The sequence below is a fragment of the Diceros bicornis genome, chromosome 31 (genome assembly GCF_020826845.1).
Source record: "Diceros bicornis minor isolate mBicDic1 chromosome 31, mDicBic1.mat.cur, whole genome shotgun sequence".
Lineage (NCBI taxonomy): Eukaryota > Metazoa > Chordata > Mammalia > Perissodactyla > Rhinocerotidae > Diceros > Diceros bicornis.
Genome location: NC_080770.1, coordinates 4,511,761 through 4,539,690, shown reverse-complemented (window position 1 = coordinate 4,539,690; position 27,930 = coordinate 4,511,761).

Below are 27,930 nucleotides of genomic sequence, written 5' to 3'. Positions count from 1 at the left end.
ACTTATTTTGCTTAGCATAATAGTCTCAAGGTCCATCCATGTTGTCACAAATGGCAAGATTTCATCCTTTTTTATGGCTGAGCAGTATTCCATTGTGTATATATCACATCTTCTTTATCCATGCGTCCCTTGATGGGCACTTAGGTTGCTTCCAAGTCTTGGCCATTGTGAATAACGCTGCAGTGGACACAGGGGTGCATGTATCTTTACGCATTGGTGTTTTCAAGTTCTTTGGATAAATACCCAGCAGTGGAATAGCTGGATCATATGGTAGTTCTATCCTCGATTTTTTGAGGAATCTCCATACTGTTTTCCATAGTGGCTGCACCAGTTTGCACTCCCACCAGCAGTGTATGAGAGTTCCCTTCTCTCCACATCCTCTCCAACACTTGTTGTTTCCTGTCTTGTTAATTATAGCCATTCTGACGGGCGTGAGGTGATATCTCATTGCAGTTTTGATTTGCATTTCCCTGATAATTAATGACGATGAACATCTTTTCATGTGTCTGTTGGCCATCTGTATATCTTCTTTGGAGAAATGTCTGTTCAGGTCTTTTGCCCATTTTTTAATTGGGTTGGTAGTTTTTTTGTTGTTGAGATGCATGAGTTCTTTATATATTTTGGAGATTAACCCCTTATCAGATGTGTGGTTTGCAAATGTCTTCTCTCAATTGTTAGATTGTCTTTTTGTTTTGTTGACGGTTTCCTTTGCCGTGCAGAAGCTTTTCAGTTTGATGTAGTCCTACTTGTTTTATTTTTTCTGTTATTTCCCTTGCCTGGTCAGACACGGTGCTTGAAAATATGCTGCTAAGACCGATGTCGAAGAGCGTACTGCCTGTGTTTTCTTCTAGAAGCTTAATGGTCTCAGGTCTTACATTCTAGTCTCTAATCCATTTTGAGATTTTATTTATTTATTTTTCCCCCCAAAGCCCCAGTATATAGTTGTATGTCATAGCTGCACATCCTTCTAGTTGCTGTATGTGGGACGCGGCCTCAGCATGGCCGGAGAAGTGGTGCGTCGGTGCGCGCCCGGGATCCGAACCCGGGCCACCAGCAGCAGAGCGCATGCACTTAACCGCTAAGCCACGGGGCCGGCCCCTCTAATCCATTTTGAGTTAGTTTTTGTGTATGGTCTAAGGCAATGGTCTACTTTCATTCTTTTGCCTGTGGCTGTCCTGTTTTCCCAACACCATTTATTGAAGAGACTTTCCTTTCTCCATTGTATGTTCTTGGCTCCCTTGGGAGACGGGGCCTTTAGGGAGGTAATTAAGGGTAAATGAGGTCATAAGGGTGGGGCCTGATCCAACAGGACTGTGGCCTTATACGAAGAGGAAGAGAGCTCTCCCTCCCTCTCCTATGTGAGGACCCCGTGAGAAGGCAGCTGTCAACCAGAAAGCAGGACCTCACCAGAAACCGAACCCTGCCAGCACTCTGATCTTGAACTTCCAGCCTCCAGAACCATGAGAAAATACATTTCTGTTGTTTGAGCCACTCTGTCTACAGTGTTTTGCTATGGCAGCACTAGAGACTAAGGTAGATGTTCCTGCTTTAATAATAACCATCATTTACACGCGTACAGGGACTCAGGTGTTCAGAAGCCTTTCCTATCCCCACCTCTTGGCCCTCACACACTCCACAAAGACGGCACCACCCCACGGTATAGACGATTCAGGCGTGGGGGTGCTGGGCCCGGGACCCGGGTCTCAGACCCCTGGCTTAGTGCTATTCCCAATACCCCAAAGTTACATTTCATAGCCATTTGTTACCGGCGCGCTGGCTCATTCCACTTGGGCGCCTGAGAACGAACCCCATTTTCCAGAGTTGAAAACTGAGAAGAGAGCCATTAAACAAGAGCCTAGAGGCCAGAGGCAGGGGCCAGGCCTGTTCTGAGGGGAACTTCCAGGTGTTCTGGGCGGTCTTGCTGTGGTGGAAGGGGAGCCAGGTGGGTGGGAGGCAGAACTGCCTTAGATCCCAGACACATCACTCCTCAGCTATACGGGGCTCTGGCTGCCCCCGCTCAGCCTCAGTTTCCCTCCAATTTGGGTTCCGTGACAGAGGAACCTGGTTAGTCCGAGGTACCACACCCACAGCATCCACAGCACCCAGCCTGGCTCCATGCATCTACGCACACTGTAAAGGAACAGCTGACAACGCAATGGAATGGATTAAAGGGCTGGAGACGCCGAGAGGATTTCAGGTGCCAGCTCCCCTCGCACTGCCTGCAGGTTTCTGAGACAGCCTTCCGGAGACAGCCTGGGCAGCCGCAATGCCGATGCTATTAGCAGCAACAGATACCTCCCTCGGAGTTCCCAGCCCTCCACATACCTCCGCCTCGTGAAACAGGATCCCACAGGACGGCTAAGCCTTCGGATGCCTGTAATTCCTTGGCTAATGCTTAGCTTAATTAAGACATCGACTTTAATGGCATTCTCACTGATTACTTTAAGAAATGGCAGGTCGGTAAGATGATATTTCCTGGTGTGCAAGGATATCATGATGAAATCTCCAAGTCATCATTTCAACACAGGAAGTTATCGGCTACCTGGGGCAGCGCCGGCCCTGCCACACAATTGGCCCGCTGTTCTGAGCGTTATTTAAGAGGCTGAGGCATCCACGGCCCCCAGCAGTCGGTCGGGGAAAAAAGGATCAATTGAGTACGTTAGCTCTGCATATAGACCTTCTCAATGTTTGGTTTGCTTTGATGCAAACGAAAAATAAGCCCTATACATTTGAACTTGTTGCTTTATCTTTTCCAGACTTCTGTAGAGCCTCCAAGTCAGCTAAAAAAAAAAAATAGTCAGCTCGAGTTAAATTAGCATTTCTCCCTTTCCTTCTTTGTCTGTCTTTATGCCCCTCAGTTTTAAAAATAAACATCATATTTTTCTAGAATTAAGAGACCAGAATATTTGCCCATCAGCAGGCCCTCCTGGGACGTGGCCCACCAAGACTTGCTCACCCAGATTCAACGCGAAGCCAAGTTCTGTCTTAGATCTGCAGACACCCCCATCCACCTGGTATGTCAGGGTCGTGGGGGGAAGGGGAAAGGAAAACTTGTTTCCATAAGGAATTGAATCCATAGTTTCTAAAAAGAGCTCTTTCTCTCTAACATGAGGGGGTCTACCCCTTTGTAGGATATTGTCTCTTTTTATCATGTGATGCTCTGTCTCCAAAAGGAGCTGTCAGATATGAGCAAAATGGAAAACTTCCCTAAGGTGCCTGCTGGGTGGGCGTGAGGGGGCTTTTCTGGGATCCTTCTCCATCATCAAAGCAGACTCAAAATAGGGGCTGAGTCAGCAGCCCCCCGCCCCCCCCCCCCCCCCCGCTCTCCATCCTGGAAGCCCTGGGTGGATTCAGTGGGATGAGGAGTTGACAGTCCTAGTGCCCTTCCTTAACCAGCCAGCCATTTGATGTCCTACAGAGCCACCCAGGCCAATGTCTACGGCGGGAAGAAGCGCTAGTGAGTGGGCTTAAGGCCCTGGGCGAGCACCTCACATGAAGCCATCAACGACGTGCACGCAGGAGTGGATGTTTCCTACACGGCTCTCACCACGCCAACCTCTCCCCGCCTGCCGTCAGTGCCATTCAGACCTGGCGAAATCCATGTGTGCTTGGGAAATTCAAGCTCATTATCATTCTCTGACACGCGGTGACGATAGTAACGAAACTAGGAGGGCTTTGCTCAAACTAACATGGATGGAGCTTACCGTGTGGGTGTAGACGGGACCACCACCAACGATCCGGAGAAGGAAACAAACCCAACCTCACTCTGAAAACCCCCAGACTCTATGCTCCAGAATGTCCCTCCCTCTGTCCCTCTGAGGAAGAGGGAACCCGTACCAGCTTTTTGCTCAGAATTGGCTGGGGGCAGGCTCGCCTTCCTCACTGCTGGGCAGCCGGCTCCTCTGCAGAGACGCACGGATCCATTTATTTATTCAATCCATTTTGATTTATTCATCAGATTTAAATCACCTCTTTTTGATAAGAGCCCAAAAAGTGGGGGCAGCAGCAGTGCTCCGACGTAGAGGCTGGTCCACACGTGTTTTCTCTTAACCCCTCCTGCAGCGTCCCTGCCACATGCCCGGCCACTGGGCAGGGGCGGCAGGACAGAGGCCTTGGGAGCCAGCTCCGCTTCATCGCTGGTGTCGCGGGCCGGCCTGGCCAGGGGAAAGCCTGAGGTGGGGGCTTGCTACTTCCTGTTCCTGCCTCTGCCGGGACGGACGGATCCGTGTGTTTATGAAGAGGACACAGACACAGATGGCTGACACAGGTCAGACGGAAACTCCCTTCCCACAGTTCAAGTCCAGATTCCCGGGGTGGCATTCAAGTCTCTCCAGATCGACGACAGTCCAGCGGCCCTGTGTCCACCCCCACTCTGCCACTTGGGCCCCTGTGGTCAACCCACCACAGCAGCCACTTCTCATCCCCAAGCTCATTGTGCCTCTGGGAAGCTTTGGGGAGCCCCCACCAGCTTGGCCTCTGTGAGCACCCCTGGCCTCCGACATTGGCTGCTAAGGACTCACAGCCACCTCCTTGTCCAGAGAGCTCCCTCAAATACCCGGAAGCCACTGGCCTGGAAGGTCATGCCGTGGCCACCCTGCCTGGAAGCACAGTGCCTGACTACCCCGGGGGGTACAAATGGCCCCCGTGGTGGCCTCAGGGTTGGACCCCTGCAGGATCAGGCTGAGGCCAGTCTCTGGCTAAGACCACCACCCCGCTGAGCTGCTCCCCCTGTGCCATCCTGCCTCCTCCACTTCCTTTCTCCTGAGAGCTCTCCCTCAATAAATCACGTGGACCTGAGCCCTTGCCTCAGGCTCCGCGTCCAAGAAACCTGACTTAAGACCCTACCCTTTTGTATCTCTGGCTTTGCTGCCTCTATCTCCTCAGTGGAAAGACCTCCTTCTCCCTTGCTATGGGCTGAATGGTGTTGAAGTCCTAACATCAGCACCTCAGAATGTGACTGTATTTGGAGATGGGCCTTTAAAGAGGTGATTAAGATAAAATGAGGTCATTAGGGTGGGCCCTAATCCCATATGACTGATCCCCATAAGAAGAGGAGATGGGGACACAGACACACACAGAGGGACGACCATGTGAGGACACAGGGAGGAGACGGCCGTCTACACGCCAAGGAGAGAGGCCTTGGGAGGAACCAGCCCTGCCCACACCCGGATCTCGGACATCCAGTCTCTAGAACTCTGAGACAGTAAATGTGTGAGCCCCCACGGCTGCGGGACTCTGTGAATGCAGCTTGAGCAAACTCATACAGCCCTCCTCTCAGTTACATGCTTTTGTCCTTCAAAATCCAGCTGGAATATCATCCCCACTTCTCTGAGACAGAATGAATCATTTATCTGGAACACTCTTATGCCTCTCTTGATATATATATATATCATCCTCACTTGCCTTACGTTAGTCACATACATTCCTGGCCCTCCCAGCGGAGATTTTGTTTTTTAATTTATTCTTTGCTGCATTCCGCGCAGGACCCAGTAAATTCTCAATCTATGTGTGTCGAGCTAAAAACAGGCCTGGATGGAATTCCTCGGCTCCCCAGGCAGGCCACCTTCCTCTGCCTCAGCAGACTCTGTTCAGTGACAACCCAGATGGTGACGCAAGCCGGCACGGTGCAGAGTGGGATCAGGGCCAGGTCTCCAACACCCGCTCCATTCGGATGGCCCTGAGGACAGAGACCAGGGACTCGAGCTTCTTTCCACGCGGCAGAAGGCGTCCTAGGAAGTCGCCGACTGGACACACCTCACCGAAAAGACTGCAGAGAAACCGAGCACCCAGATCCATCTCGGTTCCCCCGGGGGGGGGGCTCCTAATCTACAAGGCTGGCTTCCTCCAAGACTCCCCTGCAGCGGCGGGGCAGCTGTGAGTCCCCTCACCAGAGGGGCCTGCGGTCCCACACCACCGCTGAGCCAGGCTTTCTGTTGAACAGACAACGTATCTACGAGTCGGAATCAGAAACCATCATCCAAGATGCTGGGGAGTTTTCTTCCTCCTTGAAATGGATCTTTTGAGAGTCAGTCAAGGGGAAAGAATGTGGAAGGATGGAGTGCGGTGGGGTACCTAGGGGAAAGAGGCCCCTGATTATACCGGGAACGTGAACAACAGGCAATCGACTCTTAGCACACACTTCCTTCCGTTACCTATAAATCTCACCCTCAGAGACACGCCCCGTTTGTTTTCCTGAGGAAGGGGGCAGAAAACACCCAGAGCACGGCATATTTACTGCAAATGTCCTCCATCGTCGGCGGCAGAGTCTGTGAGGAAAATGGACAAGACTCTCTCCCCGCCCCCACCCTCCGTAAGAATACTCAGGGCTGTTTTGCATAAGCTGCCTGTTGGGCAGAAGGGAAAACAAATGCAAATATCATAGGATGGATTATGATCCACGCTCTGGCCTTATGGACAATAGACTGCTTGCCAGACCCAGCATAAGCCACAGCCAGGTTGCATTTTTAAAAGGACTTTTGTGCGTATCTCTCCTTAGTACTTAGGAGTCCCTTAAAAGACATCAAAAGTGTTTAGGGCAGATATTCAGAATAAATGAAGGCTTTTTTTCCCCCCTGTGTGGTTGCCTTTGTAATAACAGTCTTATGTGCTGGATACTTATGTAACTTAAGATGAAAAGACATTTTATAGCCTCCTGGCGGAATGATGGGAAATGCAGCATACCTGCGGCTCCCGCACGCCTGGGAGGGAGTCCATTTCAGGCCTTGAGAAAGGGGCACTTTCGCATTGCTCTTTGGAACCAGCCTCCCGCCTTCCAATATTTCCATACAACGACTTTTCATAAAGGCATGTAAAAAATACCTTGGTTAATTGGTTGCAATGAAAGAACACGATAGCACCATGGTCACGGAGACCCATTGAGGGTTTGCCCAAGAATTCGTTAAGTAACTGGTGTCTGGGTAGATTTGTTTAAATGTTCATTTCCCTCTCTGATTTGCAGACATTAAAACAAAGTGGGCAAGCTGGAGCCGAAGACAGGAGAGTCGGGATCAAAGGTTCTAAGAAAGTTGGTTCGTCTTAATGGGCCTCAGATGACCCAGCTAAGAAATGGGTCTAATTATACCCACTGCCTCGTTTCGTTGTGAAGTTTAATGAATGCTTAAAAATGTTTCCAAATCCTCAGATGAAAATAGACCACAAACGCAGAGTGTTATTATAGAATCCAATCAGGTGCCTTCCATTCTGCAATAAAATGCTGTGGGCATTATCTGAACTTTGTCCCTCCTGGCAGTGGCGATTCCCGTGATGTCCCTCTCTCCACCACACCTGCTTCTGAACCCTTTTAAAGCCCTTTCATTTCTATGGGCCACTTAATGTGCCCCATGACCATAGTCATTAGGTCTGAACACACAACTTAGCAACATAGTTTCCAGGAAGGAAAATGTTATCTTTGCTGTCTCCTGTGCATTCTTGTTCATTTCTCCGCCATCCACTGCATCATTTGGGGATGGTTGTGGTACCCACGACACCTGGCTTAGATTGCTCAAAATCACAATGGTCTTTCTTAACGAATAGCCAAGGAGAGGTCTTGGGTTCATCGTCTTTTGCTTCTTCTTTTGTACCATAATAAAGTAGAAAGACGTGACTGATTTTAACTAAATTTGGTCTCCAATAAATGGATTCACGATGCACATAGTTTTGTTCTGCCTTTTGATCTGCCATCTTTGAAACATGGTTTTCTGGGCTGGATTGTGTCCCCTGGGTAAGGAAGATGGGTGGAGGATCTTGTGTGGCCTGAAACTCTCAGGCTCACCAGGACGTGAAGTTGCTATGTAATCCTGCTAAGCCTCTTTCTCAAGAGTATTATGTGAAGTCGAATATTTTTTATTTCTAAACACTGAATGGGCTGGAATGAAAGTGACCCTCTTCTCCCCAGTGTGGTCTCTTGCTGTGCCCTCTACCCAGGGCACTTTACCCCCGATGGCCCCGATTGGCCCCCTCCTTTGGTTCACCCAGAGCTCACACAAATGCCCGCCGCAATCTCTTACTCGGTATTATTTCCTTTGTATGACTTTTCATTCGGTTACACATTATTTGTCTCCACTCTAGAGCGCCGTGTCTGCCAGGTGGGGCTTGTCCGTCTAATTCATTGCCATATCCCTAGCCCTAAATACTACCCCGCACATAGTGAGCACTCAAGAAATATTGCCAGAGGAATGGCCTCAGCTCCCAGTGGCATGGAGTATGCTCCATCTCTTTTAGCTTGGGGTCCCCAGAAAGCAGAGACTGACAAAGTCTTCCGTGCAAGTCCTTCAGGGAGGAGTGTGATCTGGGGGCAGCGGGAACACGGCCAGAAAGAAGAGAGATCCATACAAAGATGGGTTATTGGATCTGCCATTGTTATGGGTGCTGGTGGCTCGACCCAAGGGGTTCCCAGAGGAACTGTGTTAAATGCATTCCAGGACCTTCACCTGGAGAAGGGGGAGCATTAATCCTACTTTTGTCCGTCGGCTCCTGCCCTCCACTGGACAGAGAGTCAGCCCACAAAGTGTTGACTTCCGGGCACTTCCAGACCGTGGTGCACGAGTGCCAAGCACACAGTGGTCCCCAGAGGAGCCCCGAGGCGGAAAGCAAGAGGCACGTGCAGCAAGGTGCACAGGTGGGTGTGATGATGTCACTCCTACTTCCAGCCTTTGCTCTTGAATCCATGCATTCCAACTTTCCAAGATGCAGCACCATGTAATGGCCATTGGTTGGGTGCATTCACCACACGGGCTGAACGGAAGGAAGACAGGGTCCCCACTTCTGCTGGGTGTTGTCCCCCTAGCTGAGTCTTTAACGGGACCCTCCAGCATTCTCTCAGGCTACCTGCTTCCGGCTGATAGGAGTATATGTTAAAACCAGTAGATCTCACGATCATGTGCTCAGTGTTGTATCTCCCTGGCTGTGAAGTGAGTTCTTGCTCCAAGGCATGCAGTAACACCTTGGTGATGGATTCTGTAAGCCTTTTGGTCGATGCTGGCAGAGCTCTGTGAGCAGAGAAGGCAAACCCATATCTAGAGTAGTGCCAATTCCCAGTGACAAACTGCCGTCCCCTCCAGATTAGAAGGGGTCCAATGTAATCAACTTACCACTAGGTGGTTAGCTGGTGCCCTCAAGGAGTGGGGCCTCGTTGAAGGTCCGTCATTTGTCTCTGCTGCTGAAAGGTTGGGCGTCCAGCATGAGTACTGGAGTGGCTGGAGAAAGACTGGCTGTCATCCCCAGGACAAGTCATCCCACCCTCCTGGTCATTGAGAACCTGCTCCATGGGACAGGCCCTCTGGTGGGCACTAAGGATCCACACCCTTCTTGCCCACTCCCATAAATCCATCTGCACGCCTTTCCTCCAGGCTAACTTGTCCCTGATCTGCTAATTTTGTTCCTTCCAGGCCCCTGTCCAAGCAGCCAAGCCATTTGCGCATGTCCAGGAGTGTATGTATAGTCTCACTTCAGGGCACTGCTCTTTTCTTACGAAGTGGGTGACCAGGTGTGCTGCCTGAAGATTTCCCCACCCCACTCTCTGTTAGGGCTACTCTTCAATGGGGACATAAGGTAAAAGAAGTCCGTGTTCAGCTAGCACCAACACGTCACGCCAACCCTCTATGACCAGGTCTAAGTTCTTTCCTCTTCCATCAGTTAGTTGCAGAGCACATCCTCATAAGACCACAGATGTGAGCTGAGGGAGAGGAAAAGGTGCACCAGAGGCAGGCAACATGGGAGTCCAGGTACCTGTTCATGTCACGTACTCATCCCTTCTAGACCTGCTTACACTCCATCTCCGATGCACCATGTCTACCACATAATGCATTACTGCTCTGCCTGTTTGAACTCGTGACTTGGGGAGATCCAGCTGGCTCGTGATGGACAGCTCCCGTTGCACAGCCACTTGGTGTCCCATGGCCAGGCACTTGACCTCTACTGGAACCTAATCGCATGCCGTGAGCTGTTTTCCAAATGGCAAGTGGTTCCTGCTGTAAAAAGCACATCTTGGCTCCAGAGCTCCACGAGTCCGTGTGGAGACTCTCCTAGGGTAACTTTCTGCACCCTCCACCTGTGGGTGCCTTCTGCACCATCACGTCTGATGAATCACGGGTCCCTAGGGCAGCCCTGACCTGCTGCAGAGCCCTCTCTTACCCTGGGTCCCACTTGGAACAGAAAACCTTTCAAACCTCTCAATAAATTGGTTAAAACAGAATTTCCAAATGGGATATATGTTGCCCCCAAAATCCAAAGCCTGCCCTTCTGCCTAGGGAAAATTTCCCGACTCTGGTGCAAGACGCTGGAGCAGAGCAGGGTATGGTGATCTTACTATGATGAAGAAGCTGCCAAAGTAACTGGAATCTGTGGTCAGGGCACCAGAGAGGACGGAGCTGTGCCAGGCAGGGGCACCACAGACATTTGTGCAGAGCTTATCTGCAAGTCCTTGACCGCCGGTGGGGCAGGGAAAGATTATCCAAGAATTACATGAAAGCAGCTGCTATGGGGTTGAGAGGCTAAATGGTGCTGAGACACAGTGGAGTTCCAGGCCAGCCAGAAAGAAGAGATTTCATTTAAGTCATCAGAAAAATCATGCCTTAGGAGTAAAGACCATAACCTAGAGTAAGCCCCAGTCTACACTCTCTCTGACAGAGCCTTAAACCAAGTCTCAGCAAGGGCCTTTCATGTGGCTGGAAGGCAGAATTTGGAGGACGCATCAAATCCACTTAAAGGGGCTAAGAAAACACCAGATCCAAGTCTGTGCAAGTTCAAGTCACCAGTCAGGAATCCATCCACCTACTAGAATAAAAATAACACTACTCAGAGGTAAATATCAGAATCCCAATCTCTGCAATGTGTCATATGCAATGTCATATGCAATATGCAGTTTCGTATAATAGAAAAAAATTCTAGACATGCAAAGCCACAGGAAAAGGTGTCTCATATTCAAGAAAAAAAGCAGTCAATTGAAACTGACCCTGAGATGGCCCAGGTGTTGGATTTAGCAGATATAGACTTTAAAGCTATTATTATAAATATGTTCAAGGACTTAAAGAAAAATATGGTCTTAATGAGTCAATGGATGGGGAATCTCAGCAGAGAAATTAGAACTTGAAAAGAGAACTAAATGGAAATTCTAGAACTCATAACCACCATAACAAGTGAAAAAAGTAAGTGGATTTACTTAAAAGAAGATTAGAAATGACAGAAGAAATGATCTGAAGACAGACTAATATAAACCATCTAATCTAAAAAAACAAAGATCAAAAAAAATTAAAAGAAAATTAACAGATCCTCAAAGTCCTGTGGAACAAAATCAGATGGCCTGGCACATGTGTAATTGTGGTCCCAGAAGGAACAAAGAGTGACAACGAGGTAGAAAAAAATTCAAAGAAATAAAACGAAAAATTTCCCATAGTTGATGATTTCCATATAATGGGGAAAAAAACTACTTATAGATCCAAGAAACTCAGTGAACCCCAAAAAGGATAATCACAAAACAAAACAAAAAAAACCTCAAAAACCACATCTGTGCACATCATAGTGAAACTACTGAAAACCAAAGATAAAGAGAAAATCTTGAAAGCAACCAGAGGAAAAAAAAAAGCATATTACGTACAGAGAACAACTCTACCAATGATGGCTAATTTCTCATCAGAAACAATCGAGATCAGAAGATAGTGGAAAGAGACATCTAAAGTGTTGAAAGAAAAGATTCGTCGACTCAGGATGCTATATCCAGTGACAATATCCTTCAAAAACGAGAGCATGGAAACAAAGATGTTTTTGGATCAATAACACCTGCGAAAATGTATCGCCAGCAGATCTAGACTGGGGTGTTTTTCAGGCTGAAGGTATACCAGCCGGAAACAAGAATCTACAGGAAGGAATGAAGAGTGTCGGAAGTGGTCAATGAGTGGGGGAACAGCCACGTCCAATGTCAGAGGTCGTGTCATTCTTCTCCAGTTAATACACCACATCTGGCACAGCAGCTGCAATGGGGGTTAACTTTACAATAGCGTCATGCACCATGAGCCACCTGGGGCCAGACAGGTGAGTTGAATGGAGACGTGATGAAGAAGCATCCTGAAGTTTCTTGCAGTCCTAAATCTCGACAATTCCTCCTGGTGGTGGTATTATTTCTGACTACCATCTTAGCCAGGAGGGGGCAGTTTCATGGGCTTCCACTTGGCTCTTCCCATCGAATGGCTCTTTTTCCACAAGTCAGGGGATCAAAGCCAGGGTCCTGCCAACCCTGAAGTATAGCTACCCCAGCTCCACAGTAAGGGACCAGGGAAACGACCACAGGGCGAGTCCTTGGATCCACTGTGAGATGGACTTGGGCAGGAATTCTATTCATTACCTGGCTTCCACAAGCCCCTCACTGTAACCAGGGGACGATGACAGAGTTTCAGGTCTCCTGGTATCAGACCCTACATCCAACAATCCTGGAAAGTCTACGTGCTCCCCTTCCTCGCTGCATAGGTACCCTGGTACATAGCCACGTGTTCCTTTGGGCGTGGACCAGGGAAATAATTACTACATAAACTGGCAGCAACATTACAGGTGCCTTCCTCAAGGGGAATCAACTTCCCTTTTAATTAATTAGTTCATTAATTAATTAATGGGTTCTGGGTCTGTGAACTGAGCCAAATCCACTGCCATATATATTTCCCTAGTTCCCATTGGCCCACAGTGACCAGCTCCTGCTCTCTTCACTGCATAGGCTATTTCCTCTCAGAGAGGGGAAGGCACTTCTCCACTCAGGCCGTGCTGAGGCCTGACCCTGGTTATCAGCCTTATCAGCCTCAATGTAGATGTAGTGGGGGGCGCTGGGGAGACGTATTAGGAAGGACACGCGTAGAGTGCCTTGAGTGAGGCTTTGTGGAATCTCTAGGCAAAGGGGACATCTGTCCTCTGTCAGGGGTAAGGAGACTGCTCTGCTGATGCGGAGGGCTCAGGGGAATCTGGAGGTGCAGGATTTTCAGGCTCCTCCTCCTCAGTGTTCCCATCCTGCCTCTCCTGGTCCCCCTCTCCGCCTATCAGGACCCTGACGTGGACCAAGCCCATCCATCAAGGCCGTGCATTCCACCTGCCTTGCAGCTCTGCCACTCTTACCATCCGACCCTGGGTCTCCTCTTCAATACCGTCTGCCTCCGGGAGACGGACATCGTAAATGCTGCCAGAGGCCCCCCGGCATCCACAGCGTGATTGAATTGACCCCTCGAAGGCCCCTCGAAGCCTGTCACTTGCTTTTGCAAGGCTGCCAGAGCCGTTTAACAAAAGGCCACCATCTCCAGACGACTCAGGGGCCACGGCCTGTGCAGCCCAATGCCGCGCTGTCCTTGCGCACCTCGTCCCGGGTCACCACAGGGGAGGGCCTCGGCTGTTGCGTTCCAGGACCATCCCCACCTGGTCTACCTCCAGGAATGGGGTCATTATTGCTGTCTGACTGGTGAGCGGTCCGACACAAAAATCCCATCCTGGGGCTCTGCTCTCAGGGGCTGCTCTTGTACAAACCACCGTAGCTGATGCTCTTAGCAAAGCCTGAATCGTGGGCTTACCGTGGCTTACCTGCAAGTAGTTGATTGGGACCAGTGAGCAAGGCTGAGAGAGGGGGAACAGAGGAGGGCAGGGAGGATGCCCATTCCAGCCCCTTCAAACCAAGAAACCTCTGCTGGCTAAATGGATAAACAGGGGCGGTGTCACATCTTAACCATGGACCAATGAACTAAGGCCATTGCCTGGATTTTAAATTCAGGGACCAGAGTTTAGGCAGATAATGAGGGGAAAGAGTTTGGGATCAGAATCCTTCTCATAGTCGCCTAGCGCCCTGACTCTGAGGGGAAGATCAACGAGTTGGAGCCCGTGTGTAAGCATGGCCGTTGGTTTCATGACGGGATTCCATACCCAGGTGGCCCTCCAAAACGCCGGGTACTTGGTTTATTGTTTAAGCGAAGGTGGGAAATTAACCTTGTCAGACAATACGCTGCCCGTATTATAAGTAAAAACAGAGATCTATAGACATACCAGAATCCACTGGAAGTTCTGAAATTCACACTGGAGTCGACCTAATTCCACAACTCTCACTCTGCCTACTAGACTGTGACCCCCAATTTTGTTCTGAGAATCTGGGATCACCAGCTCAAACAGGTCCCAAATTACCTGAAGAATAGTTCGGGTGGGCTAAGCGAGGTTCCAGGTGGTTTGAGGGAAAATGCCCATTAAGTCCGTGGATCTGTCTGGGTCTGAAATCCCACGCAGGCTCACTAGATCCGCACTCCAGCCTCCACGGCCAGAAGGGTTGCTTTTCCAAGCGCTTGCTCTCTAGAGTGTGAATACAGCTTTTATTTTCTTCTTCATCTTCTGCATTCTGTGGGATTTTCCTCTTTGACTGTACAATTTGCTGAAAATGAACATTTTGATAAGAAAAATATTTGGACATCTGGGACAGAGGGAAGTTGTGAGTTCTCTGCCTGCGGCCCCTAACAGAGAGAGTGAGGAGCTGGCGGCATTTCCCCGCTCCGGGAGCAGAGCGGCTCTGCTTGGCTCTGTCAGATCTTCCTGTTGATGCCAGGGTCCCCGATCTTTTCCTGCAGGCAGCTCCTGGTGTACACAGGCTGCCAGCCCGGCTGGGGAGCTCTCCCCCAAGAGGGGCAGGGGAAAGATGGACGGCCCTCGAGGCTCACAGCCTGCAAGGTCCCCGGCCTTAGGCCACTTCCACTGGTGGATAAGTGAAGCTCAGACAGGAGGCACGGCACAGCTCAGAAGGGACAGGGTTCAAGTTCAAAGCCAGCTCTTCGGACCCCAGATCCCTTGCCTCATTTCTGCTCCGCACAGGCCCAGAAGGAACGCTGACCACCAGAAGACACGGCTGAAGGCCAAGAGAAGCCCTGTTTGGCTAGGGAACCCCTTAGCTGAGGGGCTCATGGATGGAAAAGAGCCCTCAGCCAGGCTGCTCCTAATAACCTGCCCAGGCATAGGGTCTGGGGGACCCCAAGGGGTCTGGGGGGCTATAGTGCTCTGGGGGGCCTCAGAGGTTCTGGGAGGATCTCAGGGGTTGAGGCGCTGCAAGGGTCTGGGGCATCTCTGTTTTACTGAGAGGGATCATTAGGGTCTGGGTGGACCACAGGGGTCTGGGGGCCTCAGGAGGTCTGGGGGGCTCAGGGCTCTGTCCTTGGATTCAGTTCACAGTGGGACGTCCCTTGCTTACCCGGAGCCACGTGGCGCTTCATACTAGATTGAAACCCTATCATGACCGGCTCGAGGATGGTGAGAATGGCCGAAGGGCCAGGCAACACCCCCAAATAGGGGAGGTGGTGGCCGAAGCCAAGCACATTTTGCTTTCCCTGTTTGCAGAGCGGCTGTTCCCCTTGTCTCCCTCACTCCCAGAGCACCCCAAACACTCCAGAGTCAGGAAGCTAAGGACTGCGGCACGGGGGCTTCTAGTCTCTGCACTGCCTGACGACGGGCAATCATTTTCCAAACACGTCACGGAGGCATTCCTGCACCCTCCCAGCAGAGGGGTCAGCGCTGGGACCCCGGGTAGGACCCCTCCCTCCGGGGCTCACTGGCCTTGTAGTGGAATCCCACTCACTTCAGGGAGGCCACGCGGGTCCAACAGATCTGGAAATGAAGTCTGGGGAGCCGCAGTTAAGAGATCAGGGTCTTTGGCATCACTTCACCACGGGAGCGTGGACCTGGGCAGTGAGAGTGGGTTGCCATGGCCTCCATGGGTCCAGGCAGGCTTCCTGGAGGAGGTGAGGCCCAGCAGGGCTTTGAAGGACTTGAAACATTTGGATAGGCGGGAAAGGGACAGGGCGCAGAGCTGAGGAAGCCCCGGCGAGCCTGTCCAGTCGGCCGCAAACAGACGGCCTGGGGCATATTCTTCAATGCGTCAGCCGTCCACGATTTCTCTGAGGTTTTTTGATTTTGTGTTCATTCCGGTGACCACGTCCTCCACACATGACACTCACGGGGAATCATCTGGAATGCTTCTGATTTCAAGGCTCAGGTTTGCATTTCTCATTCCTTGGTAATGAAAAGATGACCAAGGTGGGGGGTCTGAGCCTTTCCTGGGACACGGACTTTTTAGCAGACTGTTAAATTCTGTGGACCCCTTCTCAGAATAATACTTATAAATGCAAAACATAAAATGCATAGGATTACAAAAGAAACAAATGGCACCGAAATCAGTTAACCAAATATTTTTAAAAAAAATAAATTTGTGATATAGAAACTGCCCTGCTTTACTGACATATAAAATAAACCCAGCAGCAGGTCTGGAAACTTCTATGATTTTGAAAGGTAGATCAACCAAAATAATATTCCAAGAGACCTGCAACAACTGATGTGATTTGAAAACATCCGTGATTTCTCCTGGTGGCAAAGCCACGCGCTCTGCCGCTACCACTGTGGTTTGTTGCCTACCTTCAAAATGCCCAATTGTGGTTGGAGGCTTGGAAGATAAAGATGTAAATTTTTTCCCCTCTGAGTTAACAGACCCCAGGTTAGGAAGCCCTGACCTAGGACTGTGTCGCTCATCACGTGCTGGGAAATAGACGTCTGGCGGCCATCAAATTAGCAGGCTGTGAGCCAAAATGACCATCAGCATTCCACATGCCTTGGTACTCAGAAGGAGCTCCTTTCCGAGTACCAGCTGGATAGACACATTGAAATGGAAAGATGCGTCCACGGGGCACAGCTTTCATTTAGTTTAGCATCGTGAGATTGGTACCGCGTGTTGGGATGTGGGGTCCCTTTAATTGACAGTGGCTAACAGGACCCAGCTTGACATACAGACGACATTTGCTCCCAGGGAAGGACACAGAATGAACGAGGTGCCCATCTCCTTAAGAAGGTTCTCATTTTTCTGTTTAAGGGGTGCCATCTCCCAGGGGGACTAGACAGAGAAGCCAACCCGGGCTGGGAGCCCAGCCTTCTCTTGCAGAATCAGAGTCCCTCCCGGCCTCAAAAGGACTTCCTGCCTTCCCCATCCACCCCGTAAGAAGTTTGTCCTACACGGAACCTTGGGCATCCCCTTGGCATTCCTGAAATAAATCCCACACTCGCCGGCTGGCAGCCAGCCTTCTCTACTCTGGCCCCCCTACTCCGTGAAGTCACCCTCCCACTTCTCCCGGTGAGCTCTTCCCCTTCTGTAGGTCCCAACTGTGCTCGAGGGGACATCTCCACACCCCAAAACCTGAGCACCCTCTCCCCCAGCTCTTGATCATGGCCCCTTGTTTGTGATGGTCTGTATACGAGTTGAGTCTCCTTCCGGTTGGAAGCTCGAGGTGAGGAAAAGGAGGTGGGACCCCACTCAGCCCAGCACAGGATGCAGGCAGACGCTCGGTAGCTCTCAGGTGAGTACCTGAGCCAGGTTGCTGGGGGACAGGAGCGGGGGGCACAGAAGAGACAGGAGAGGGAAAGGGGCATCAGAAGGGCCCCCGAGCGAGGCGAGGGAGGGCAGCAGACACACACCTGCCCCTCTGAGACCACAGGCCCAGGGGGAGCGGGGTCCCCAAGGATGGACCTGCCGTTCTCAGGTAAGGCTTCCCTACTTTGAAATGTTCAAAGCTATAAAAGATAAAAGATATGACCAAAAAGAAGCGTGGTGTGTCTGTGCTCTGCCCTCTCTCCACACACACCGTCAACCAATTAAAAAAAGCCATATTTGAATTTTTGAGTGCGCCTCTTCCAGAGGGCAGGGTGAGGGCCCACGGCGGGCCCGGCCCCCGCTGCCAATGGAAACTTTGCCGCGGAGGGAATTCTGTGGTCTGTTGACCAAAACAAGCCCATTTGCAAATTGGCAGGTGGAATTTGCCCCATGAAGATAAAAGGCTCGATCTGGGAGTTTGAAAAAGTTGTTTAGATGTTTTTATTGAGTGCAAAAACAAGAGAAGGGAAAAAAATAATTAAGTTAATAAAAATTTTACTGAATTAAGTTGGAAACAATGGTGGTATTTTAAAGCAACGACTTCCACCGAGGTTTTTAAAACAGATTTTTACGAGCTGTTTTTTCTTTTTCTCTTTTTTTTCTTGTTTTAAACCTTGCTCAGTGAAAAGCCTTCTAAATTACTGTTAACCACATTATTTTCAGTTCCTGAACCATGATTTTTCCCTGCACTTGGAGAGGCCCCATCTCCCAATTCACAGATGGACAAGCTAGTTTCCCAAAGGGCGGCTTCTACAGTTCGACTCTAAGATTCCTTAATGTGGGTCTGCAGAAGCCATTTAACCATAACCAAACTCCCAAGGGATCCAGAATCCTTGCTGGAGGACCTCACGCTGTTAGCCCTTGTAATGCCTCAGTGGCCCATCTCCACATCTTCCCCCCGACCCTTGACTCAAAATTGAGGAGATGGAGCGAGGAAAAACCCATTTGCAGCAATGAGCCATTTGAGGCTAAGAGGAGAGCTATGGACTGAGTGTCTGAGTCCCCCCCGAAATGCATATGTTGAAACCTAACCCCCAGTGCGATGGTATTTGGACATGTGCTTTTGGGAGGTGGTTAGGGTTAGATGAGGTCATGAGGGTGGGCCCCCATGATGGGATTAGTGCCCTCATAAGAAGAGACACCAGAGAGCTCTCTCTCTCTCTTTCTCTCTCCCACGTGAAGACACAGCAAGAAGGCAGCCATCTGCAAGCCGGGAAGAGGGTCCTCACCAGACCCTGGCCCATCTTGCACTTGCAGCCTCCAGACTTGAGAAAATAAAAGCCGCAGTCTGTGGTTTTCTGTTATGTCAGCCGAGCAGGCTGGGACACCGCCACGGGACCCCTCGGCCCCAGCCGGCTGACCCTCTCAGCTCCAGCAGCGGAGTACCCAAGCTGAAACGCGGTTACGGCAACAGCAGGGAGGATGTTAGCCCTGGAGGGGTCTTCAGGTCCTCGGACAGACACCCCCCCACCTCCCACTTGGTTTTGACGGGCACAGGCCAAGGAAACTGAAAGCGGTTGCCCTCACTCTCCCTGGGACGTGAGCCTGTGCGCTGGCGTCTCCTCCCAGCCTGCCCTTCCCAGGGGTGGCCCCACGAGAGACAGAGCCTTCACCCCATCTTCTGTCCTTGACAAGGGATGGGCCCAACAGAAGGCCGTGGGTGTGGGCACGGTCCTGCAGCTATGACCCACGGACTTCTCGTCTCCCCTCCCCGCAGGCACCATAGGACACAAATCAACCAGACAGCCAGGTTTCCACACCAGCCATTCCTGCTCCCCATGAACGCTGACATTGACGGGGCTTATTCCCTCCTGGTGCCTTCGGCAGGCAAATTGGAGACATCTCCAAAGTCTAAAATACGTCTCAAAGTGCAGAGTCCCTGGCTGGACACTGACTGCTGACCGCTGGCTGGAGAGGGCCCTGAACTGGCCTTCCTGCCTCTCATCACGCCTGTCCCCACCCCGCCTATCCTTCTAGCAAATCCACCCGATCGCTCAGCTCCTGAACTTTAAAATCTCCATCTGTCCTGATGACCAGCAGACTAAACAAAGCCCAGGGGCAGCGGCCAGCCCCGGGGGCCTCTCCACGGGCCCTACCCGGCTTCCCTACCCCACCTCCTGATTCTCTGCTCCAACACTCTTGGAAGCACCCAGCTTCTCTCCTACAATCCTTTCTGGATCACATATTCTTTCTAAATCAAATTAGATCTAACTTTGAACCAATAGAGGCAAGAAATTCAGTCTCAGGAATAATATTCAAGGCAGGGGTCCTTCTTGAAAACACGTGTAAACTGTAACACTTGCTAAAATACCTGACGCGTCGTCGTAAGCGCTCAGTGCATTCGTCCACTCAAGAAACAGGCGGAGGGTGGCATCTGTGAGCCGAGCACCATTCCGGGATGAGCCATCCTGTGAGCAGGGATGCAGAGGTGGACAAGGTGGGCCCTGAACAAACCCAAGCCCTGCCTCATGGGCCTCACATCCATCCGAGTGGAAGAGTTTAGATAATAAAGACCATAAAAAAGTGATTTGCAGGGCCTGTGAGAAAGCAATACATAAGAGAGAGACAAGAAAGTGGCAGGGGAGGTGCTGGGGGGCAGGGAAGGCCACACCGAGAACATCACATTTGAAGAGTTAAAGTCCAGGAGAGAACCAGTGGGTAGATAGCTGGAGGAACAGTCAGTGCAAAGGCCCTGGGGCAGGAGCATGTCCCATGTGTCAGAGGACCAGGAAAGAGGCCCATGGGGCTACGGCAGAGTGAGCAGGGAGAAATCGTAGGGGAGGAGGGCAGAGAGAGTGGGGAGGGTGAAGTGGGGAGGGGTGAGATGGTGGGGGCCCTGGGGGGCACTGAAAGGACTTTGGCTTTTCTCTGAGTGAAGTGGGCAACTGTCTGGAGGGGCTGCAGGGGCAGTGGGCCAGACACGAAAGTTCCAGCTCTGTCACCTTCCAGACACACGATAGAATCACATTATCTCCCCACTTGAAGGCCAGTGACATGTCAGCAAAGGAGACGTCCCTTCTGAACGGACACTTTCAGAGCCAGGGCATGCTTAGCCAGGCTCGGGCCCCTCTGGCTTGGTGACCTGCAGTGTCTGAGACAGCTGGTGCCTGGGTCCTGAGGGACCACCGTGAGCCGAGCCCCTTGCTGACTCAGAGCGGGTGCCAGGAGGAACGAGGACGAAGCCTTCTTTGTTTCCAACCACTGAGGCTGGTGATGATTTTGTTTCCACAGCATAACCCAGCCTGACGTTGAGGACCAGGCTAGAGAGGCCTCGAGATAATTCAGGTGGGAGACGATGGCGGCTCAGACAAGAAAAATAGCAGGAGGCTGCTGAGGACTCGTCACGGTCTAGACATATTTGGAAGGTGAAGCTGGAAGGCCTTGCAGAGGGACTGGACACGGGGTGGGAGGGAAAGCTCGAGTCAGGGATGACTGCAAGGTTTGGGCTTGAACACCTGGAGGAACAGAGCTTCCATCGGCCGAGATGGGAAGACGGCAGCTGAGGAGGTGCAGGGACGTGGGGGGTCCGGAGCTGTGGACACATTTGAGAACGTGAAGTCTGGAACGTGGAGTAGGTGGCCAGGGCAGATGTCAAATAGCAGCCCCATAAATGATTGTGGGGATCCCGGGAGGTGTCCTGGCTGCACAGATCGACCTGAGGGTGGTCGGCATCGAGATGGCATTTACAGCCCTCGGTCTGGAGGAATCCCGGAGGGGATGGGCAGCAACAGAACAAAGACGAGATTCAAGGACAATCCGGGGAAATGAAGTTAGCATTACCCGTGTCGCACAAGAGTTTGGGAGGTTTACACGATTCTGGGACGGGAGAGAGGCCCCTGGTCTTTGGGCCACATGGGTCGGCAACGAGCTGCCCTTGTTGGCCATTGGAAGGTGGAGCTCCACCCTGCCGTGCCAGATGTGGGCACAGGGATCCTTTGCCAAGAGTCTCACCCCTAAGCTTGCCCTCCTCCATCCCCCAACCTGGGACTCAGGGGCCACCCTGTCAGAGGAGTCCCCACTCTTCTCGGGGAACAGGGCAAGGGTCTTTCCCACTCTCAGAATGCCTCCCCTTTAAATAAAGTCCCATCTTGCCTACGAGGTCCACCTGCCTACAGTTCTGGCCACTGTTTCGGGGCCATGATGCAAACCCTGAGCCTCCGTTGGCCCTGCGCCATTCCAATCGCCCCTAAAACCAGAGTGAATTAACCCTCCCCTGGGGGTCCGAGAAGCCCTAGCCTCACCGTCTCAAGGACTTGCTTGCCCTCCGGAAGAAGAGGTAGAGAACGGAAAGATAGCTCTCATTCCTTTAGATTCTTCTAGAACAGCAAGAACACAGATTATCATCACAACACATTAACTTCCACATGTATTTACCCACCTGCCAGAAGCATGGAAAATTCATATCCTTCAAGAAATAAATAATTCTTGCATTCAATAAAATTTTATAAAAATGCATACAAGTGGGGTACACTATAGAAGTATGACACAGCAGAGTTTTGAGTCAAACTAAAAAGAACAGTGAAAACATAGGCAAGCCTCAATCCTCAACGTAGACTCAGAAATCCGAACACATAGGGAAACTAGCAAAATCCAATGAAGCCTGGGGTTTAGTTAACTGCAATATAAGATGTCAGTTTCTTAGCATTGATGATCGCGGTTACGCAAGATGTTAGCAATAGGGGAAACCCCCTGAGGACTATATGGGAACTCTGTGCTATCAAAAATTATTCCTAAACAAAACGCTTATTTTTAAAATTCCAAATATGAGCGGAGACTTTCAACACTTGGAAAAAAAAGTGTCTACAGCAACCAAGTAGGGTTTATCCCAAAAATAATTTGGTGTCAATAAAGTAGGAAAATGATTATCATATTGGCATGAGACATAGTAAAAGGTCATTTAATTGTCTCAATAGATGTCAAGGAGGCATTTGGAAAAATGCACTATCTAAAAATCCATGACATGTTTTATTCTATAGATAATAAAGATTGCGGATTTAAAACCAAAAGCCAACAGTGCTTAAAAATCGGAATCATCCTGCAATGCATCCAGTCCAGTGACCACTCCTATTTTAATATAAAACCAGAAATACTGGTGAAAGCTATCTAATAAGAAAAGGAAATAACATATAAATGTGGGAATAGAAGACATAAAAATATCAGTTTTGTTGTAGTCATGACTATAAACCTAGGAAAGCAAACAAAAGTATGAGTAAATTAATTCTGGAAGATATAGTACACAAGAAAAAAATGTTTTATCAACCGTGTCTTATATGAATGTCACGCAACTAGAAAACGCCGTGCAAAATAAGAGATTTCAATAGCAGTTAAAAAATCAAATAATTGAGTATTCACTTACTTGAGGACACAAAACACCTACTCAAAGGCCATGATAAGATGCTAATAGGAGAAATAAAGGAAGATGTAAAATACAGCTTTACCCCGCTCCTGTTAGGAAGAAGAAACACAATGAAGACGAGGAATGGGTCCCTGTGGAGGGCAAGAGCCGATTGTTAAATATTCAAAAAATTTGCAAGCTATTTGTTAAATCACAGAGAGCTTGAAATCAGCCCCTATGGGAGTATTCACACCACAGAAATCAGCAAAAGCCATGAATCAGGCCCTTTTTTTCTGGAGAGCTGGTTTTCCCCGCACACCATCAAATTTAGTAAAGGCCAAAGCGTTTTTTATTGGTACTTTTAGGAACGTGATAAATTGATTGTGAAATGCCGAAATTCCTGTCGGAGAGTGAGAAGAACAGAGGGAGAAAAGTGTGCGTGGCCACACATGTGTGCGCCTGTCCACGTGTGTGCGTGCACATGTGCCCGTCTGCACGCGTGTGTATATCTACGTACACGTGTGTGCACGAGTGTGCACACTTTAAGAATTAAAGTTAAAAAAGTTTTTAACTTGTATATAAACACCGAGAAAGTCTGAAAAGATCTACAAAAAAATATTACCAATGCCATCTGGGTAGTGAAATTGTAAGTGCTTTTTTTCCTTATTTTGGCTCATTTTTATTTGTCATGATAAACATGTATTACTTGTATGATAAGAAAACACATTTGTTTTTTTTTTCAAATTTATTTTAACAAGCTAGAAGAAAATAGAAGAGCCTTTTTTCCTATCTGTGTAAACAAAGTCTGACTAAAGAAGCGGAAACATCTCATTGGAGACAAGCTGGAGGGGTTTGACTATGTAAAAAAAAAAAATTGAAACCTCTCACATAATCACATGCACGATAAAAATTTTAAAAAGAGCGACAGCATAGGGAAAATACATGAAAAACATAAATACAAAGTTAACTCTCCATGTATGTGAAGTATCGCTATAAAATATATGAGACCAATATCCAGTTTCAACTTAATAAGTGATCAGAGAAAAGAGGAAAATGCAACTTATACGCCAGAAAATTCAGATCACAAATTGTCACATGGAGAAATGCAAAACTTCTTCACTAGCCCTGTTTGTCTTATTGAGGAAAAAAGACAAACTATTTACCTTCTTTTGTATCCCTTTGGAGAATATGTTCTGAGGCAGTATTTTCTAAGTTCAGTGTCTGGACCCCTGCCGAGGGATGTCAAGAGATATGACATAAAAAGAGTGTTCTGGTCTCAAACCAGCATGTCTCTATGCTGCAGGACTTGTCAGTGCCTTTACATGCAAATGGGCACTGTGACTCTCCAAGAGCGTGTAGCATTTACCCAATTAATTGGACCTCAGAATCTTTTTTATGGTAACTTGATTAACACCTCACAGAGCACTAGGCTGCTGGAAATCAGATTCAGAATAAGAGAAGTATTTTCTATAAAGATGTTAGTTATAAAAGTGCAAACTTTGAAACAACCTGAATTTACCCCAGCATATGAATGTTTACCCACTTCAGCTGTATTTAATGAGACTCTTTTGCGTGTAAATTCCCTCTCATCTGCCAGGTCAATGAGCAGGCTTTTTCAATGTCTTATGGAAGCCTTTGAGCAAAATCGAACAGTAGAGCCCTGTGGCTTGTCGCTAGAGTCCCACTCCCTCAGTTTCCATGCTCAGAGGTGCCTGTTTCATTGGGAAAACCAACCGGACTCCATTATCATCTAGTCCAGAGATGTTATCAAGAATCACATGCCGGCTGGAGGCGAACCAGAAAGGACACTTAGCGCTGGACGTTTGCGTATCTTCGTTGACCTTCAGAAAGGGGAAGAAACGGACGCCTGGTTCCCCATCGTGGTGGCAGCTCAGCTAACTGACCCCTGATTAGATCTCAGTTCCAGTTAGCATCAGAAGTTGGCACTGTACAAACTCATTCACGTCTCATTCCATCTCATAGTCCGCTGGGTCATTTGCCTTCAGTTTCCTGGTAAGTATTCCTGTTTGAAAATTTCCCATCTTCCCCCGCCAAATGGAGGGGAAGAGGGAATTCACCCCACTTTGGTCACATGGAGCGAGCAGGTGGGGAGTTGAACCAAAGAAATGTATAAAACCAGAGCACCGAAGATTACATAGACACAATGTATAACATAGGTTCACCAGGGCAGTGGTGGCGCATACCGGCCCAGGGGAACCCGGCAGGGACAGAGGGAGGGTGGGAACCCACGCTGTGCATATTGATTCCTCCACCCCATCCCGTCTCCCACCCACCCCATCCCTCATTGCATCTCCCCATCCCATCCATCCCTCCCTCACCCCATCCAACAACTTCCAACCCATCCCTCCCAGTTTTCCCACAACATTTAAAACACATACACACACACACAGAGTTTGTCTTCTCAGTAGCCTGATCTTGGCGATTTAGGAAGCAAGAGAAATGTACTAAAGCAGTCACCAGCCAAAAAAAAACCCATGTGCTCCTGGCAACATTCAAATGACCCCAGCCATCAGGAAGATCTCTTGGGGCAAATGCTCGACCTGGCATGGCCTGTAGGCTGTCCCTCTTCAAGCCAAAAACGTCTTTTATTTTATTTTATTTTTTTTTGTGAGGAAGATCAGCCCTGAGCTAACATCTATTGCCAATCCTCCTCCTTTTTTCCCCCCAAAGCCCCAGTAGATAGTTGTATGTCATAGTTGCACATCCTTCTAGCTGCTGTATGTAGGACGCGGCCTCAGCATGGCTGGAGAATCGGTGAGTCGGTACGGGCCCAGATCCGAACCCAGGCTGCCAGTAGCGGAGCACGCCCACTTAACCTCTAAGCCACGGGGCAGGCCCCCAAAACGTCTTTTAACTCTATTCCATTCATGCCTTCATTCCTTGATCCAACACATCCGTGCAAAGCCCCTACAGTGTGCAAGACCCCGGGACAGGGTCAGTATGGTTCCCCTCCAGCCTCTAAAAGTTCATAGCCTGGGACATGGACAATCTCAAATGCCGACGTCTAGCAAAAATGAAACTTGATAGCAGTGTGCGTTTAGAACTAGATGGTAAACAAGACCAATGACTTATATTTCCAAATTCCAAAGCCAGCCATGAAAGGGCTTCTGGCCTGTCCCCAGTCTCAGCAGTCGAGAGTTTGCAATGCCAGCTTTGATGGCTGCCTGTGGCGGCCGCCCTCTACTTCTGGTCACCAGCGGAGGTTTGCAAGTTTATCACATTAACTGTGCCTGATCCCTCGAATCCAAATTACAGGCCAAAGCCACAAAGTGGTCTCCCAATCAGAGGCCTCTTGCTGAACGCCCCCACAAACACCAATTCCCCTTAATCAGGGGCGAGGGGATGGGCCAAAGCATTCTGCACCGGGCAGCACACTCATTTTTCCAATTTTGCAAAGTTCCTCGGCCGTCTCCCTCTAATTTTCCTCTTCATATTCTTTTGAGGAGGTTTTGGGCATTGTAAGTCAGCATTCTGTGGCAAACGGAACAACAGCAACAACAACAACAAAATGCCCCAGCTGGAGGCGCTGGAGGTCCGCCAGCGGAGCCTCCATCTCGCAAGGTCTCCCTGCGAGTTTGGCCTCCATGGAGCCCTCGTGCTTTAGTCTGGGGCCTCCGATCGTGAGGAGCTTGAAGGTCATGATCTCTCTTGTGTTTTCATGATTTCCAAAGATTTCCTTTACAGACAGACCCCCTACCTCTCTGCATCCCACGTCTGCATCAAAACTCAGAGCAAGTTTTCCAAACTCCAAAGGCTTCCAAAGAGATGTCTTCCCTGGGAGGCCCACCTGGGATCTCTTCCTGCCCGAGCTCCTGGGAAGGCCGGAATGGTGGTGGGAGAGGACAGGGTGGCCACAGACTCTATAAGAAAGAACTCTTACACAAAGCAAGGTGTGTGGCCCCGACGGCATGAGAGGTACCCGCAGCTGGAGGCGGCTGTGCAGCTGCCTGCAGAGCAGGTTTCATGAAGGGCTTGGACAGCAGTTGGGTCTTGCACTGACGGCCATGGTGTGATGCATTTGGGGGCAGGGGACACCATTGCAAAGGGCGGCTGAATGCCAAGGGCAGAAATAGGGGAGTGGCGGATGCATGAGGGTTTTAGAGGGAGGAGAGGGAGATAAGGGAGGAGGAGCTGACTAGAGCAAACAGGGTCTTGGAACAACAGGCTAGTGATTTTAGAATGTTTTTAGGGGGCCTCGGGGAGCCACTGAGGGTACCTGAGCATGGAGTGGCATCATGAGATAGAATCCTCAGGTGTGGCGTGCAAGATGGTTGGGAAAGGGAAACAGTTACGTACAGACCAGTGTAATAGTCCAAACTCGAATCTGGGTGATGATTATAACAGCTAACAGCTTATTCACAATGGTGGCTCTACCCTGCAGTGTAGCTTTATAGTAAGTCTTGAGGTCGAGTAGTGTCAGTCCTCCAACTTTGTTCTGCTCCTTTAAGATTGCGTTGGCTATTCTGGGTCTTTTGCCTCTACATATAAATCTTAGAACTGGTTTGTCAATATCCGCAAAATAACTTGCTGGGATTTTGATCGAGATTGCAATAAACCTATAGATCAAGTTGATAAGAACTGACATCTTGACGATATTGAGTCTTCCATCCATGAACACGGAATAGCTCTCCATTCGTTTAGTTCTTTTTCGATTTTGTTCATCAGAGTTTTGTAGTTCTCCTCATATAGATCTTGTACAGGCATATCTCATTTTATTACACTTCACTTTGTTGTGCTTCTCAGATATAGAGTTTTTCACAAGACCCTCCACCAGCAGAAAGATTACAACTCTCTGAAGGCTCAGATAATGGTTAGCATTTTTTAGCAATAAAGTATTTTTTAATTAAGTTATTTGTATAGTGTAAACACAACTTTTATATGCACTGGGAAACCAAGAAATTTGTGTGACTCACTTGATTGCGATATTTGCTTCATTGTAGTGGTCTGGAACCAAACCTGCAGTATCTCCCAGGTATGCCTGTACATGTTTTGTTAGATTTATACCTAAGTATTTCATTTTGGGGACTGCTAATGTAAACAATATTGTGTTTCGAATTTCGAATTCTGCTTGTTCATTGCTGGTACACAGGTAAGTGCGATTGCCTTTTTTATATTAACCTTGCATCCTGCAACCTTGCTCTATGCCCGTGCCTTTTAATGTCCC